The following is a 12,500-nucleotide window of genomic DNA, read 5'->3' on the forward strand; positions in this document are numbered from 1 at the left end:
CTCTTTTAATTTGTCTTTTAAGAAAAGATTGAATAGTCAACGTCTGTGAATGTGTGTGTTTGTGTGTATGTGTATAATATATATATATATATATATTTATATATATATATATATATATATATATATATATATATATATATATATAGATATACATATATATATATGTGGACAGACAAAACAGATAAATCTATGTATATATGTATAAAACTGACTTTCTAAACAACACAGGCACACTCTCACACACATTCATGCTACATTCACATATATATTTATACACACCCACATGCATGTAATAATTGCCTGCCTTCCATCACAAACAAAATAGAATTAAGAATCAACAAGAACAAAGAAGACATGTAGAAACTCGTATACAAAGAGCCCTCCCTCCCACACACACGTTTTTACTTGCATTCTTCTCCCTTCCCTTCTCCCCACTACAGGCACATTCTCATATGTGTTCTGGCATCACCTCTGATAAGATTCTTCCCTGTGAGGAGTATTCTGGAAGTAGCTGACCGTCTGATTGACTGACCAGGCAGTCGACCTCATTGGGTTTGCTCCATTTGTGGACCCTGTGGATGGACAGTAATGTGTACCCGAGGGTACAGTACATTGCAGTTTTGTGCTGTGTATGCAATGTAATTAAAATACTGTGAAAGGAACTGCTATGGTGCAGTTAGAATGCAATTTGGAACATTGTACATTGTTTTACTTTATGAAGTGATGCAGATGCAACACTGCAGGTTTTTTTTTAATGGAGTGCAATATATTACACTGCATATTGTTGGTGCATTATATATATTGCATTGTTGGAACAATACAGAACTATACTACACAGAAATTAAGAATATTGCAGTATAGTTTTAATAATGCTGTGGTTTTCAAAGGTGTCCGTTACAGAAATGAGTTGCATTATGATGCAACGCAGAACATTGCATACTAAAGGACAAAGAAATAGAAAGGAAAGTGTAGATCATATTGCATTGCACATTAGTGGTGCATTTTATATGGATACTATATTGTTGGAACATTGCAGCAGTACTTTACTTTGGATTAAAGCAGAGTGGTGCAACAAGGAGTTTATCGTATTTCATCTTTTCAAGGAAATATGTTGCAGTAAATATTTGTGGTTTTATTTTGTTTCAATGCAGAGCATTGCACAGTTAAATACATATAACTTTTAAAACGCTGCAGTATTGATGCTGCAGCTTTGCTAGGGTGAAGAATACTGCCATGCACATTTGTGGTGCATTTGATATATATATATATATATATATATATATATATATATATATATATATATATATATAATCCTTTCTCAAGGGAGTACATTGCAGTGAACAGTTGTGGTTGTTTTATGAACGAATGCATAACGCATTGCATACTAAAGAACTGATAAATTTAGAGTGATGCAGTATTAATACTGCAGTTTTGATGTTGTACATTGTTGTTAAGACTTGTGGTGTATTATATATGACAGTTGCATGCTGCAATGTGGAATGGACTTGTTGAAAATGGTGCAATATTTTGTTGTAGATTGCAATGTGGTGCAATAATATAGTGAAGTGTAACATCAAAGTTGGGTTGCAGTTGGTTGAATTTGCAGTGTGCAGTATGGTGAAATATACAATGCTGTTTCAGTATAATGAATTATACAGTGCATTGCAATGCAGAGGAAAAATACAATGAAATGTAAAATGCACTTTTTCAAAACACAGCAAGGTCCAATTTTGTGAAATTTACTGCAGAATATAATAAAAATGCATTGTGGTTTGCTGGTGAAAACATACAGTTCAGTGTGTGGCGCAGTTTGGTGAGGAATAATACAGAATTCTACAGCAAAATGCTGTGATCATATGGTGAAATGTGCAATGCAGTTTGGTGAAATATACAGTACAAAGCAGTGCAGAAACGATGACAGAAAACTGTGCAGTGCCACTTAATACAGAACGATCAGATGTGAATTGGAAATGCAGTACAGTATTATTTGGACTGGTACTGTACTGTACATTGCAGTACAATTCTAAAAAGATATAAAAGTGTGTAGATGTGAGTGTGTGTGTGTGATATATATATACATATGTGTGTGTGTGCTGCTGCTACAAGTGACTACTAAGGTACTTGTGTGTTTTTTTTTTGTTTTTTTTTTGGTGGGGGGTTTTTCTGAAATCTGGAAAAAGCTGAAGGTAAATCTAAACAGCAAATATCAACAAATAAGAAAAGTTTAGAGAAGAAAAGAAGGTAGTGAGATGATGAAGAAAAAAAAAAAAAATCAATCACTCCTTTTTTTTTTTTTTTTTTTCCTGTTAAAAATTTGAAAGAAAAATGAAATTAAAATTACCGATGAAAAATTATCAAAAGAAAATTTTGAAGACAGATTTGTGAAAATAAAGGATAAAGTGGAGAAATGAGCAGAAAAAAAAGAAAGAAAAGTAATGAAAATAACAACAGCGAGAAGAAAAGTATTTTGTGGCAAACAATGGAAATTAAAGAAATGTCTGACACTAATAATAATAATAATAATAAAAGTAATGGAAATAATGACATTTCCACAAATTGGTGTGTAAAGTTTGATAAGAAAAATTGATGTACTTTGAAGGGTTACCTCCCACCCACCCCTGCCCCACAGTATTTTTGTGTGACAAAAAAAAAACGGTTTAATATTATTAATAATGATGACGACGATGATGACAATGATGATAATAATGATAATGAAAATAACGATGATGTTCGAAATGCAGATACATTTGATTTGGATATAAAATAAAAATTTAAAACCCCCCCCCACAAAAAAAAAAGGATTTTATGTATTAAATGACACGATCTGCGTGTATGCATATGTGTGTGTGCATATGTGTGTATGTGCATATATGTGCATGTATATAGATATAATAAATATATACATGCACATTATATATACATATATGTATGTGTATATGTGTGTGAATATATATATATATATATATATGTATATATATATATATACATACATACATACATACACACTCTTCATCATGTGACTTCAAGATGCATTTCATGATGCCTCACCAGGAATATGTGTCCGCCATTTCCTTTGGTAATTCCTCAGTTTCAGGTTGTATGTTCCTGCCAATGGCATCAATGTAGTTGAGGCATCTTCATCTTGTATTAAGGGTTTAGAAGTTTCCAGAGTACAGCATCCAAATATGACCTAGTTTACAGCATGATAGTAGTGGCCAGCAAATCCTACCCTACATTGTCGGGTGGATTGCGTTCATAAAACCTCTGCTTTGATCTTGTGATCATGCCACCAAAATATTTGGAATCAGCCTGAGAAGTCTATCTGTATACCATCGAAGCCATCTTGAATCCTTAGAGAACAACTTCCAGCACCACAGAGAAGAATGCTCTCTACATATGCCCTGAAGAATGCTAACCTCGCTGGCCTTGAAATGCTTAATTGCCAGGATGTTTTAAAGCTTATATATATATATATATATATGTATATGTATGTATATATATGCACCTGCATGAGTATATATCACACATGCACTCATATGCCTGTATAATAATGTGTCTGTATATGTGTGTGTGTATATGTGTGAGAGAGAGAGAAAATTTGAACTGAAGTGTGTATATACTTATATATACCTATATAAAATATATACCAATCGGTAAATATTCTTTATGAAATAACAGTTTTCAAACAATTCCTGTAAAATAGGACACACATTAAGATATATGAATTTTCTCTTCTTCAAGCCGCCCCATACCCCGCGCCTCTCAACATTTCCTTCCACCACCCTACCACCCCCACGCCAGACCATATAATTAAGAAAAAAAGATAATACTATTACTACTAATAATAATAAAATGGTCTTTTCAATGATTTTTTTCTTGTATGTGTTATGATGTCTTTTCTCTTTTTTTTCCTTATTTTTCTGTCACCATTTTTCATCAAATTTTTTAGGATTCTTCCAGACTGATTAGTAATTTATCGTGCAGAAACATATCTGGGTGTGTATGTATATATATATATGTGGATCAAAACAGTTTAATTCGAACTGCTTGGTACTCTGAGTTTCAAGCGTGACGCTAATCTTCAACCCCAACGGCCGAAGGTTGGCGTCATGCTTGAATCTCAGAGTACCAAGGACTTCAATTCAAACTGTTTTGATTCATATATGTAACTCGTTTGTCTACTCACTTCTATCTATCTATCTATCTTATTTCTTTACTGCCCACAAGGGGCTACACACAGAGGGGACAGACAAACAGATTAATTCGATTATATCGACCCCAGTGCGTAACTGGTACTTATTTAATTGACCCCGAAAGGATGAAAGGCAAAGCCGACCTCGGCGGAATTTGAACTCAGAACGTAGCGGCAGACGAAATACCGCTAAGCATTTCGTCCGGCGTGCTAACGTTTCTGCCAGCTCGCCACCTTTCTATATGGTGTGAGTACCCCTGACGAAAACTCGTATCATTCTACACACAGTCACACACGCAAAGACAATTAAAATAAATACAGAGATTAGTTCATCTGCATATACACTCAGTAAAATATTCATAATCCAGAGAAGCGAACCCAGGATTTATCCATCGGAATAATTACAGTGGAATGGCTCGCCCTAAGTAATCCTGGGTGCTCTTTACAACTTGATGCAGTTAGCCTGTGTCCGGATTATAGCTGAGTACTTCTATTGTACTCGCCTGGATAATTTATCCTTGTCTACTCATCATAAATGACAAGGGAACTACGCATTCAACTTTGTTAACTTAACAGCTGTTTCTGTTATGTAAAGCAGTACTCTAAGAGCTGAGTGTTTTTGCAACATACAATAGTTTTCTCAAAGCCACTGATGGCTCCATGGAAGCTATATGTTGCACAAGCACTAAGCTCTGAGTGTACTGCCTTTGATAGTAGAAACAACTGTAAACGAAAATCATATACACATATATTCTTGTGTCAGTCATTTGACTGCGGCCATGCTGGAGCATCGCCTTTAGTTGAATAAACCGACCCCAGGACTTATTCTTTGTAACCTAGTACTTATCCTATCGGTCTATTTTGCCGAACCGCTAAGTTACGGAGACGTAAACACACAAACATCGGTTGTCAAGCGATGGTGGTGGGGAACAAGCACAAACACACACAGATATACGATGGCCTTCTTTCAGTTTCCGTCTACGAAATCCACACAAGGCTTCGGTCGGCCCGAGGATATAGTAGAAGACACTTGCCTAAGTTGCTACGCAATGGGACTGAACCCGGAAGCATGTAGTTGGTAAGCAAGCTACTTACCATACAGCCATGAATGTAGAATAGTCTTTAATACATTATAAATGAAAGGCTCAAATTTCCAGTTCTCATGGTTATTCATTTCCGATCGTCAGCTGGTTAACCGTGCCTGCTTTTCTTTTGAGATACTCAATGTTCAAATATGTTCTTGGCATATGAAAGTTTGAAGAAAATGCTTACTCTTATATTCTTTTGTTTAAAAATCTTTGTGAACGACACGTGGGAAAACTACTGCTTGAAGCTCGCATTTTTGATTTCATTTCTGGTCATATAAACGTCTTGACGCTTTGAATAAAAGAACTGAACTGTTAGCGCCTTGTATGCATGCGATTAAGTACCTTTTATGTAAATACAAACCTCCTTGAATTTCGGTCAGTTTCAGGAAAAAATGTTTGTTTCGAAATGTTTAATATAGTTTATTGATATATGTTTTAATATATGTGGATATGTGTATATATGCATGTATGAATTTACATGTGGCCATATGTACCCGTCTGCACCGGCGCATGCAGAATTAACTCGTGCATACACACGTTTTTAAAAACATAAAAAATATTGCTTTAAAATATTACTTAAACTACAACGCAGTTTCATGACCTCGGCTGAGTTTATAATATAGGTTTCAAAATTTGGCACAAGGCCAGCAATTTAGGGGTAGGGTTTTAAGTCGATTGCACCGATCCCAATGCTCAACTGGTACCTATCTTTTCGACTCCAAAAAGATGAAAGGCAAAGTCGACTTTAGAATTTGAACAAAGACCGTAAAAGCGGACGGAATGCCGCTAAGCATTTTCCCGGCATGTTAACGATTTTGCCAACTCACTGTGAGAACTAATCCGGCGAGCTCGAAGTATAGTTCCCGAAGCGAACAAAATGGTTAGCAGCATTTCTTTCGACTTTACGTTCTGAGTTCAAATGCTACTGGGGTCGATAAAATATGTACCAACTGAGTACTGTTGTCGACTTACCCACACCTCCGAAATTGCTGGCCTTGTGCTAAAATTTGAAGCTAATAATACTTGAAATCCCAGAAATAAAATCAAAAACATGAGCTTGAACCAGCCGTTTTTGCAGGTTCCATTGAAAATGGTTTTTAAACAAAGCGACATAAAGATAAACGTTTCTTTCAAACTTTCATTTCATATTTCAAAAAAAAACATTCGCTCAGTGAATATTTCAAACGAAAAGCAGGCTCGGTTTACCAGCTGAAGATAGGAAATGAGTAGGACTCGCTAGCATATATATAGATAATGAGCTATAATGATCTTTCAAACTAACATATTTAGAATACAGTTAGAAAAACATAAATTTCACATATAGGTGCAGGTGTGGTTAAAGAAGCCTGTTTCCTAACTATGTGGTCTTGGGTTCAGTCACCACGTACGATCCACTTTAGCCTCCGGCCGGCCAAAGTCTGGTGAGTGGATTTGACTGGCAGAAACTGAAAGAAACCCATCACATTATATTATTAGGGACGTGCCGTCTAGGTAAGTAGTGCTTACCTTGGATAAAATAGATCTATAACATGGCAAAATATGTACCTAATTCGGTAAAATTATGAAGGTTACTCTGACTACTATGCATGAAATGGAAAAATTTTATCTTTTTATAGATTAGGTTTGGCATAATTCATCCCTGCTTTTCAATCTCAGTATTTAAGCTATGCACAATACTGCTGTAGTACATGTGCCGCGTACATTCCTGCAACAACGTTTTCTTTACGTGCTATAAAGGCAGAAGTAAATCTGCCTTCAACTCAGTCGCGTGCCTTTGTTTTGCTCATTTTTGTGTGTGTTTTACTACATAAAGGTCACCAACTGCCTACCCTGAGTAATTATATATATATATTGGTTGAAATTTATTGAAAAACAAAAGGGGAAGACAGGTGTAGAAACAACAAGCAGGCGTATTAATTAGATGCTTGGGGAAAATGGAAAAGTCTTTTACATGCCAAGCCTACGCTCTTCGACAGAAAGAATTACGAGGAAAAAATGGAGAGAGAATAAAAAAACAAGAGAGAGAGAAAAACTATATATTTATGGATAGATAGAGAGAGAATGATGCAAATAAACAAATCTGTTTGGGTTTGATATATAAAATGTATATACATGGAAATAGAGAGAAAACAAAGACAATATTTTCAGACGCAGGAGTGGCTGTGTGATAAGAAACTTGCTTCCCAACCTCGTGGTTCCGGGTTCAGTTCCACTGCGTGGCACCTTGAGCAAGTGTCTTCTACTATAACCTCGGGTCGATCAAAGCCTTGTGAGTGGATTTTGTAGACGTAGACTGAAAGAAACCCGTCGTATATATATATATATATGTGTGTTCGTGTATTTGTGTCAGTGTTTGTACCACTACCATCACTTGACGATCAATGTTAGTGTGTTTACGTCCACGTAAATTAGCGGTTCGGCAAAAAAAAAAACCCGATAGAGTAAGTACTAGGCTTACAAAGAATAAGTCCTGGAGTCAGTTAGTTCGACTAAAGGCGGTGCTCCAGCATGGCTGCAGTCGAATGAATGAAACAAGTAAAAGAGATAGACGACGAATATTCAACTATACATCTGTAGTAACAGAAACTTGCACGGAGCACAAAGACACATTCCCCCTCAACCAAAAACCGAAACCGCCACTAAGTGTTTTCTATGGATCTCGTTTATTACTATGTATATATATATATGTGTATATATATATACCGTAAATCCTCGAGTATAGCCCGACCTTGAGTATAATACGCAGGGGATTTTAGGGGGCTGTACCTCTGAAAAACCTAAACCTTGTGTATAATACGCACCTCTTCTCTAACTTGAGTCAAGGAGGTCTATATAACGTCCTTGGTTTGTAAACGTATATACGGTAACGTCCTTTATTATTATTATTGTATATATAACATAATGCAAACGTGTAGCCTTTTTGTGCAATTTGTTTGCAGAAAATAAAGAAATGACAGTAATAACGCCAGTGAAAAATAAATATTAAGTAAATTGCCTTTACATATTTATCACTTAGAAAATTTGGCTTAGAAAATATTTTTCATTTTTAACCTCGTATATAGTACGCACTAGAAATTTCAGCCTTAAAATTTTGGGAAAAAAAGTGCGGTTTATACTTGAGGATTTACGGTATATATATATATATATATATATATATATATATATATATATATATATATATATACATATATATATGTGTGTGTGTGTGTGTGTGTGTGTGTAGTAGCTACTTTCTCGTATACGAGCAAAGTCATTCCTAGAAAGAATCACTGAAATGAGTTATTTACGATCCAATGTGAGATTCCCTTATATGACTCTTGAGCCCGGCGAAAGATCTGCACATTCTGTTCCATATTGCACGGCTGTGCTGGCTGGCAGAAGGAACAGGTGCCACAGTACGAACTCTTTTGACATACCTTTTCAGTATTGCAACTGAAAGGCACAGGTTGCATATAATGTTCTTTTTGTGAAAAATGGCCGTATCATAATTTCCAATGAGTTGATTCCTGCGAGTTCTTTGATGGCCGACCAGGCCTGCACGACTCAAGCATTTCCTTCCACGAATCTCATGGTATTTATTTGTATGTATATAAATATGTGTGTATGTGTCCTTGTGTTTGTATTTGTTCCATCACAACCGCTTGATGGTCGGTATCGGTATGTTTACGTCCCATATTCTGGCGGTTCGGAGTAAGTGATCAATATAAGTACCAGGCTTTAAAAAAATAAATACTAGTGTCGATTTGTTCGACTGATTCTTTCAAGAAGGGACGAGGGAGTCTCAGCATGGTTGCAGCTGAACGACTGAAACGAGCAAAAGATACATACATACATACATACATACATATATATATATATATATATATATACATACATGCATACATACATACATATGTGTGTGTGTGTGTGTAGTCTTTTTCTTTTATTCTTTTGTTTCAGTCATTTCACTGCGGCCATGCTGGAGCACCGCCTTTTAGTCAAAAGAAATCGACCCCAGGACTTATTCTTTGTAAGCCTGGTACTTGTTTTATCGGTCGTTTTTGCCGAACCGCTAAGTTACGGGGAACGCGAACATACCAACATCGGATGTCGAGCAATAGCGATGGTGGTGGTGGTGGGACAAACACAGACGCAAAGATACACACACACACACACACATATATACGACGGGCTTCTTTCAGTTTACGTCTACCAAATGCACTCACAAGGGTTTGGTCGGCACTGGGCTATATTAGAAAAAAACTCGTCCGAGGTGCCCACGCAGTGGGACGACTGAACTCGGAACCATGTGGTTGGAGAGGAAGCTTCTGACCACACAGCCACGCCCATATATATATATATATATATATATATATATATATATATATATATGTGTGTGTGTGTGTGTGTGTGTGTGTATGTTTTTGCATAAGAACACATATATATCGAGAATTAATATGTTAACATCAAAATGCAAATCCAAAGTAATTAAGTGCTCAATATCGAACAGATCCGTTAACACCAAAGCTTTATTACATTGCAACAAATCGAAGTTGGACTCATTTGTACATACATGCATACATACATACATACATACATACATACATATAAAAAAGGAAAACAGAAAATGGAAATACAATTAATAGATAACAATTGATTTACATCAATTACCATTTATTAATTAATTACAAAAAGTCAGAATCTCAACTTAAGCTGTTTCAGTTAGCATGATTCTCAGTTCTAACCGCCACAATAATATTAATAATGATAGTTATCATTGCAGGTAATTAGTTATACCAATTTGAATCACGAAACTTCATCAGAGCGGAGAAGTAAATAAAATATAAGTAAAAAGAAAAAGGAGAAAGTGAGAACGGTGATAATCAATTGGTACTACATGCTGACCCACTGTCAAACTTTCGACCGGTCGAGAGCTGTAACTTGAGATTCTGTCTTTTTGTAATTAAGTGATAAATGATAATTGATGTAAATCAATTGTTATCTATTAATTGTATCTCCATTTTCTGCTGTCCTTGAATATTGATAAACTCTAGTTTATTTTTGTCTTTACATATCATTTACGAGTATTAACACCAATGCTCGTGATTAAATATACGTAATACACCAGTGGGTTCATAGGATGCAAGTTATCCCTTAGACCGTTGTTATAACCTCTAACTTAACCTCACCTATATATATATATATATATATATATATATATATATATATATATATATATATATATATATATATATATTACTCATTTTACTTGTTTCAGTCATTTGACTTCGGCCATGCTGGAGCACCGCCTTTAGTCGAGCAAATCGACCCCCAGGAGTTATTCTTTGTAAGCCTAGTACTTATTCTATCGGTCTCTTTTGCCGAACCGCTAATTTACGGGGACGTAAACACACCAGCATCGGTTCTCAAGCACAGACACACAAACACACACACACACACACACATATACATATATACGACAGGCTTCTTTCAGTTTCTGTCTACCAAATCCACTCACAAGGCTTTGGTCGGCCCGAGGCTATAGTAGAAGACACTTGCCCAAGGTGCCACGCAGTGGGACTGAACCCGGAACCATGTGGTTGGTAAGCAAGCTACTTACCACACGGCCACTCCTGCATATTATTTTTTATTTATGCACCCTTTTAAAGCCAAGCCAGGCTCATGGGCCCGGTTTCCCGGTTTGTGTGGCGTGTGTCCCCCACCCCCAGCTGGACGGGACGCCAGTCCATCGCAGGTTTACTCAAGAAACAGGAAGAAAGAGAAAGTTGGGACGAAAGAGTACAACAGGGGTGGCCACTACCCCCCTACCGGGGGAGCTTTAGGTGTTTTCGCTCAATAAACACACAGTCTGGGAATCGGTCTGTGAATTGAAACCGCGATCCTCCGACTGCGAGTCCGCTGCCCTAACCACGGGACCATTGCGCCTCCACTATATATATATAGTCGGCTAAAACGATTTTTAAGACTTACACATTTAGAATGAAACAGAAAAGCGTAAATTTCGCACATAGTTAATATTTTACTTGTGCTCGACAGCTGTTTCATTAAGACAAACAATTAAGTTAGTTTAATTTCAGTCAATTATAAAGCTGAATTTACCCAAATTAGTAGCAATATGTGTTGGGTTAATCCGAAAATTGTTACTAGTTAAATGGTTTTCGGATTAACATTGCACGTAATAAATCAAGGATAAGAGCAAACACAGCTTTTAAAGAATTTAATTTAAAATTTGTTAATTATATATCACAATTATGTAATTATATCACAATTATGCAATTATATCACAATTATGAAATTATATAATGTTGTTTATCTTTAAAAACAGCTGTTTTTACAGAATTAAAGTTTAAACTATATCTAAAATTAACGCATTTCAGTTATATTTACATATATATATATATATATATATATATATATATATATATATATATATATATAAGTATATTTATATAAATGTGTGTGTGTGTATATAATACTATGCATACATGTGTGTGTGTGTGTATATATATATATATATATACACACACAGATACGCACACGCATATATATATATATCATTACGATAACAGCACCAAAACAATAATAAATATGTACACACATTCACGCACACACACATGCACACATATATTTACATAAACATATGCAGAAATGTGTATATCTATCTCTTTATATGTATGAATATATACGTCTATCTTATGCATATTATATATATATATAACGAGAGAGAGAGAGACATATATATGCACACATGTATGTTTGTGTGTATGTGTGTGTGCGCGCGTATCTATATATCTGTATATATTTATGCACACACATACACACAGGGTGCAAAGAGTATATTTCACGATGGTATTTAATAATCAGTATATTATCCTCTTCAAACTAATTAAAAGGTTTTTATTTCTTTCAGCTCCCCCGTGGCAGATAAAATGCTTACACAAGAAATGAAAGCGTACGCAGTCATTTTTTCTTTTTTTCGTATGTGCGCAACACAGCGATCTAGAAATTGTCAACTTTCTAAATGTTGGAAAAACCCTTTGTGCCAAGATCGCATGCAAATGGAAGCTCCTGGTGGGAATGTTTCAATTGTATCAATGAAAAACAACATTCTAAACAATGGAACAATATAAGGTCATCACAATTCCTCCAACGGGTTGGCAACATTATCGATGGTGATCCCGGAAAATCAACGAAGGCCATCAACAAAGGACTTCAGGTGT

The sequence above is a fragment of the Octopus bimaculoides genome, chromosome 25 (genome assembly GCF_046866305.1).
Source record: "Octopus bimaculoides isolate indiv1 chromosome 25, ASM4686630v1, whole genome shotgun sequence".
In the NCBI taxonomy this organism is placed as follows: Eukaryota; Metazoa; Mollusca; class Cephalopoda; order Octopoda; family Octopodidae; genus Octopus; species Octopus bimaculoides.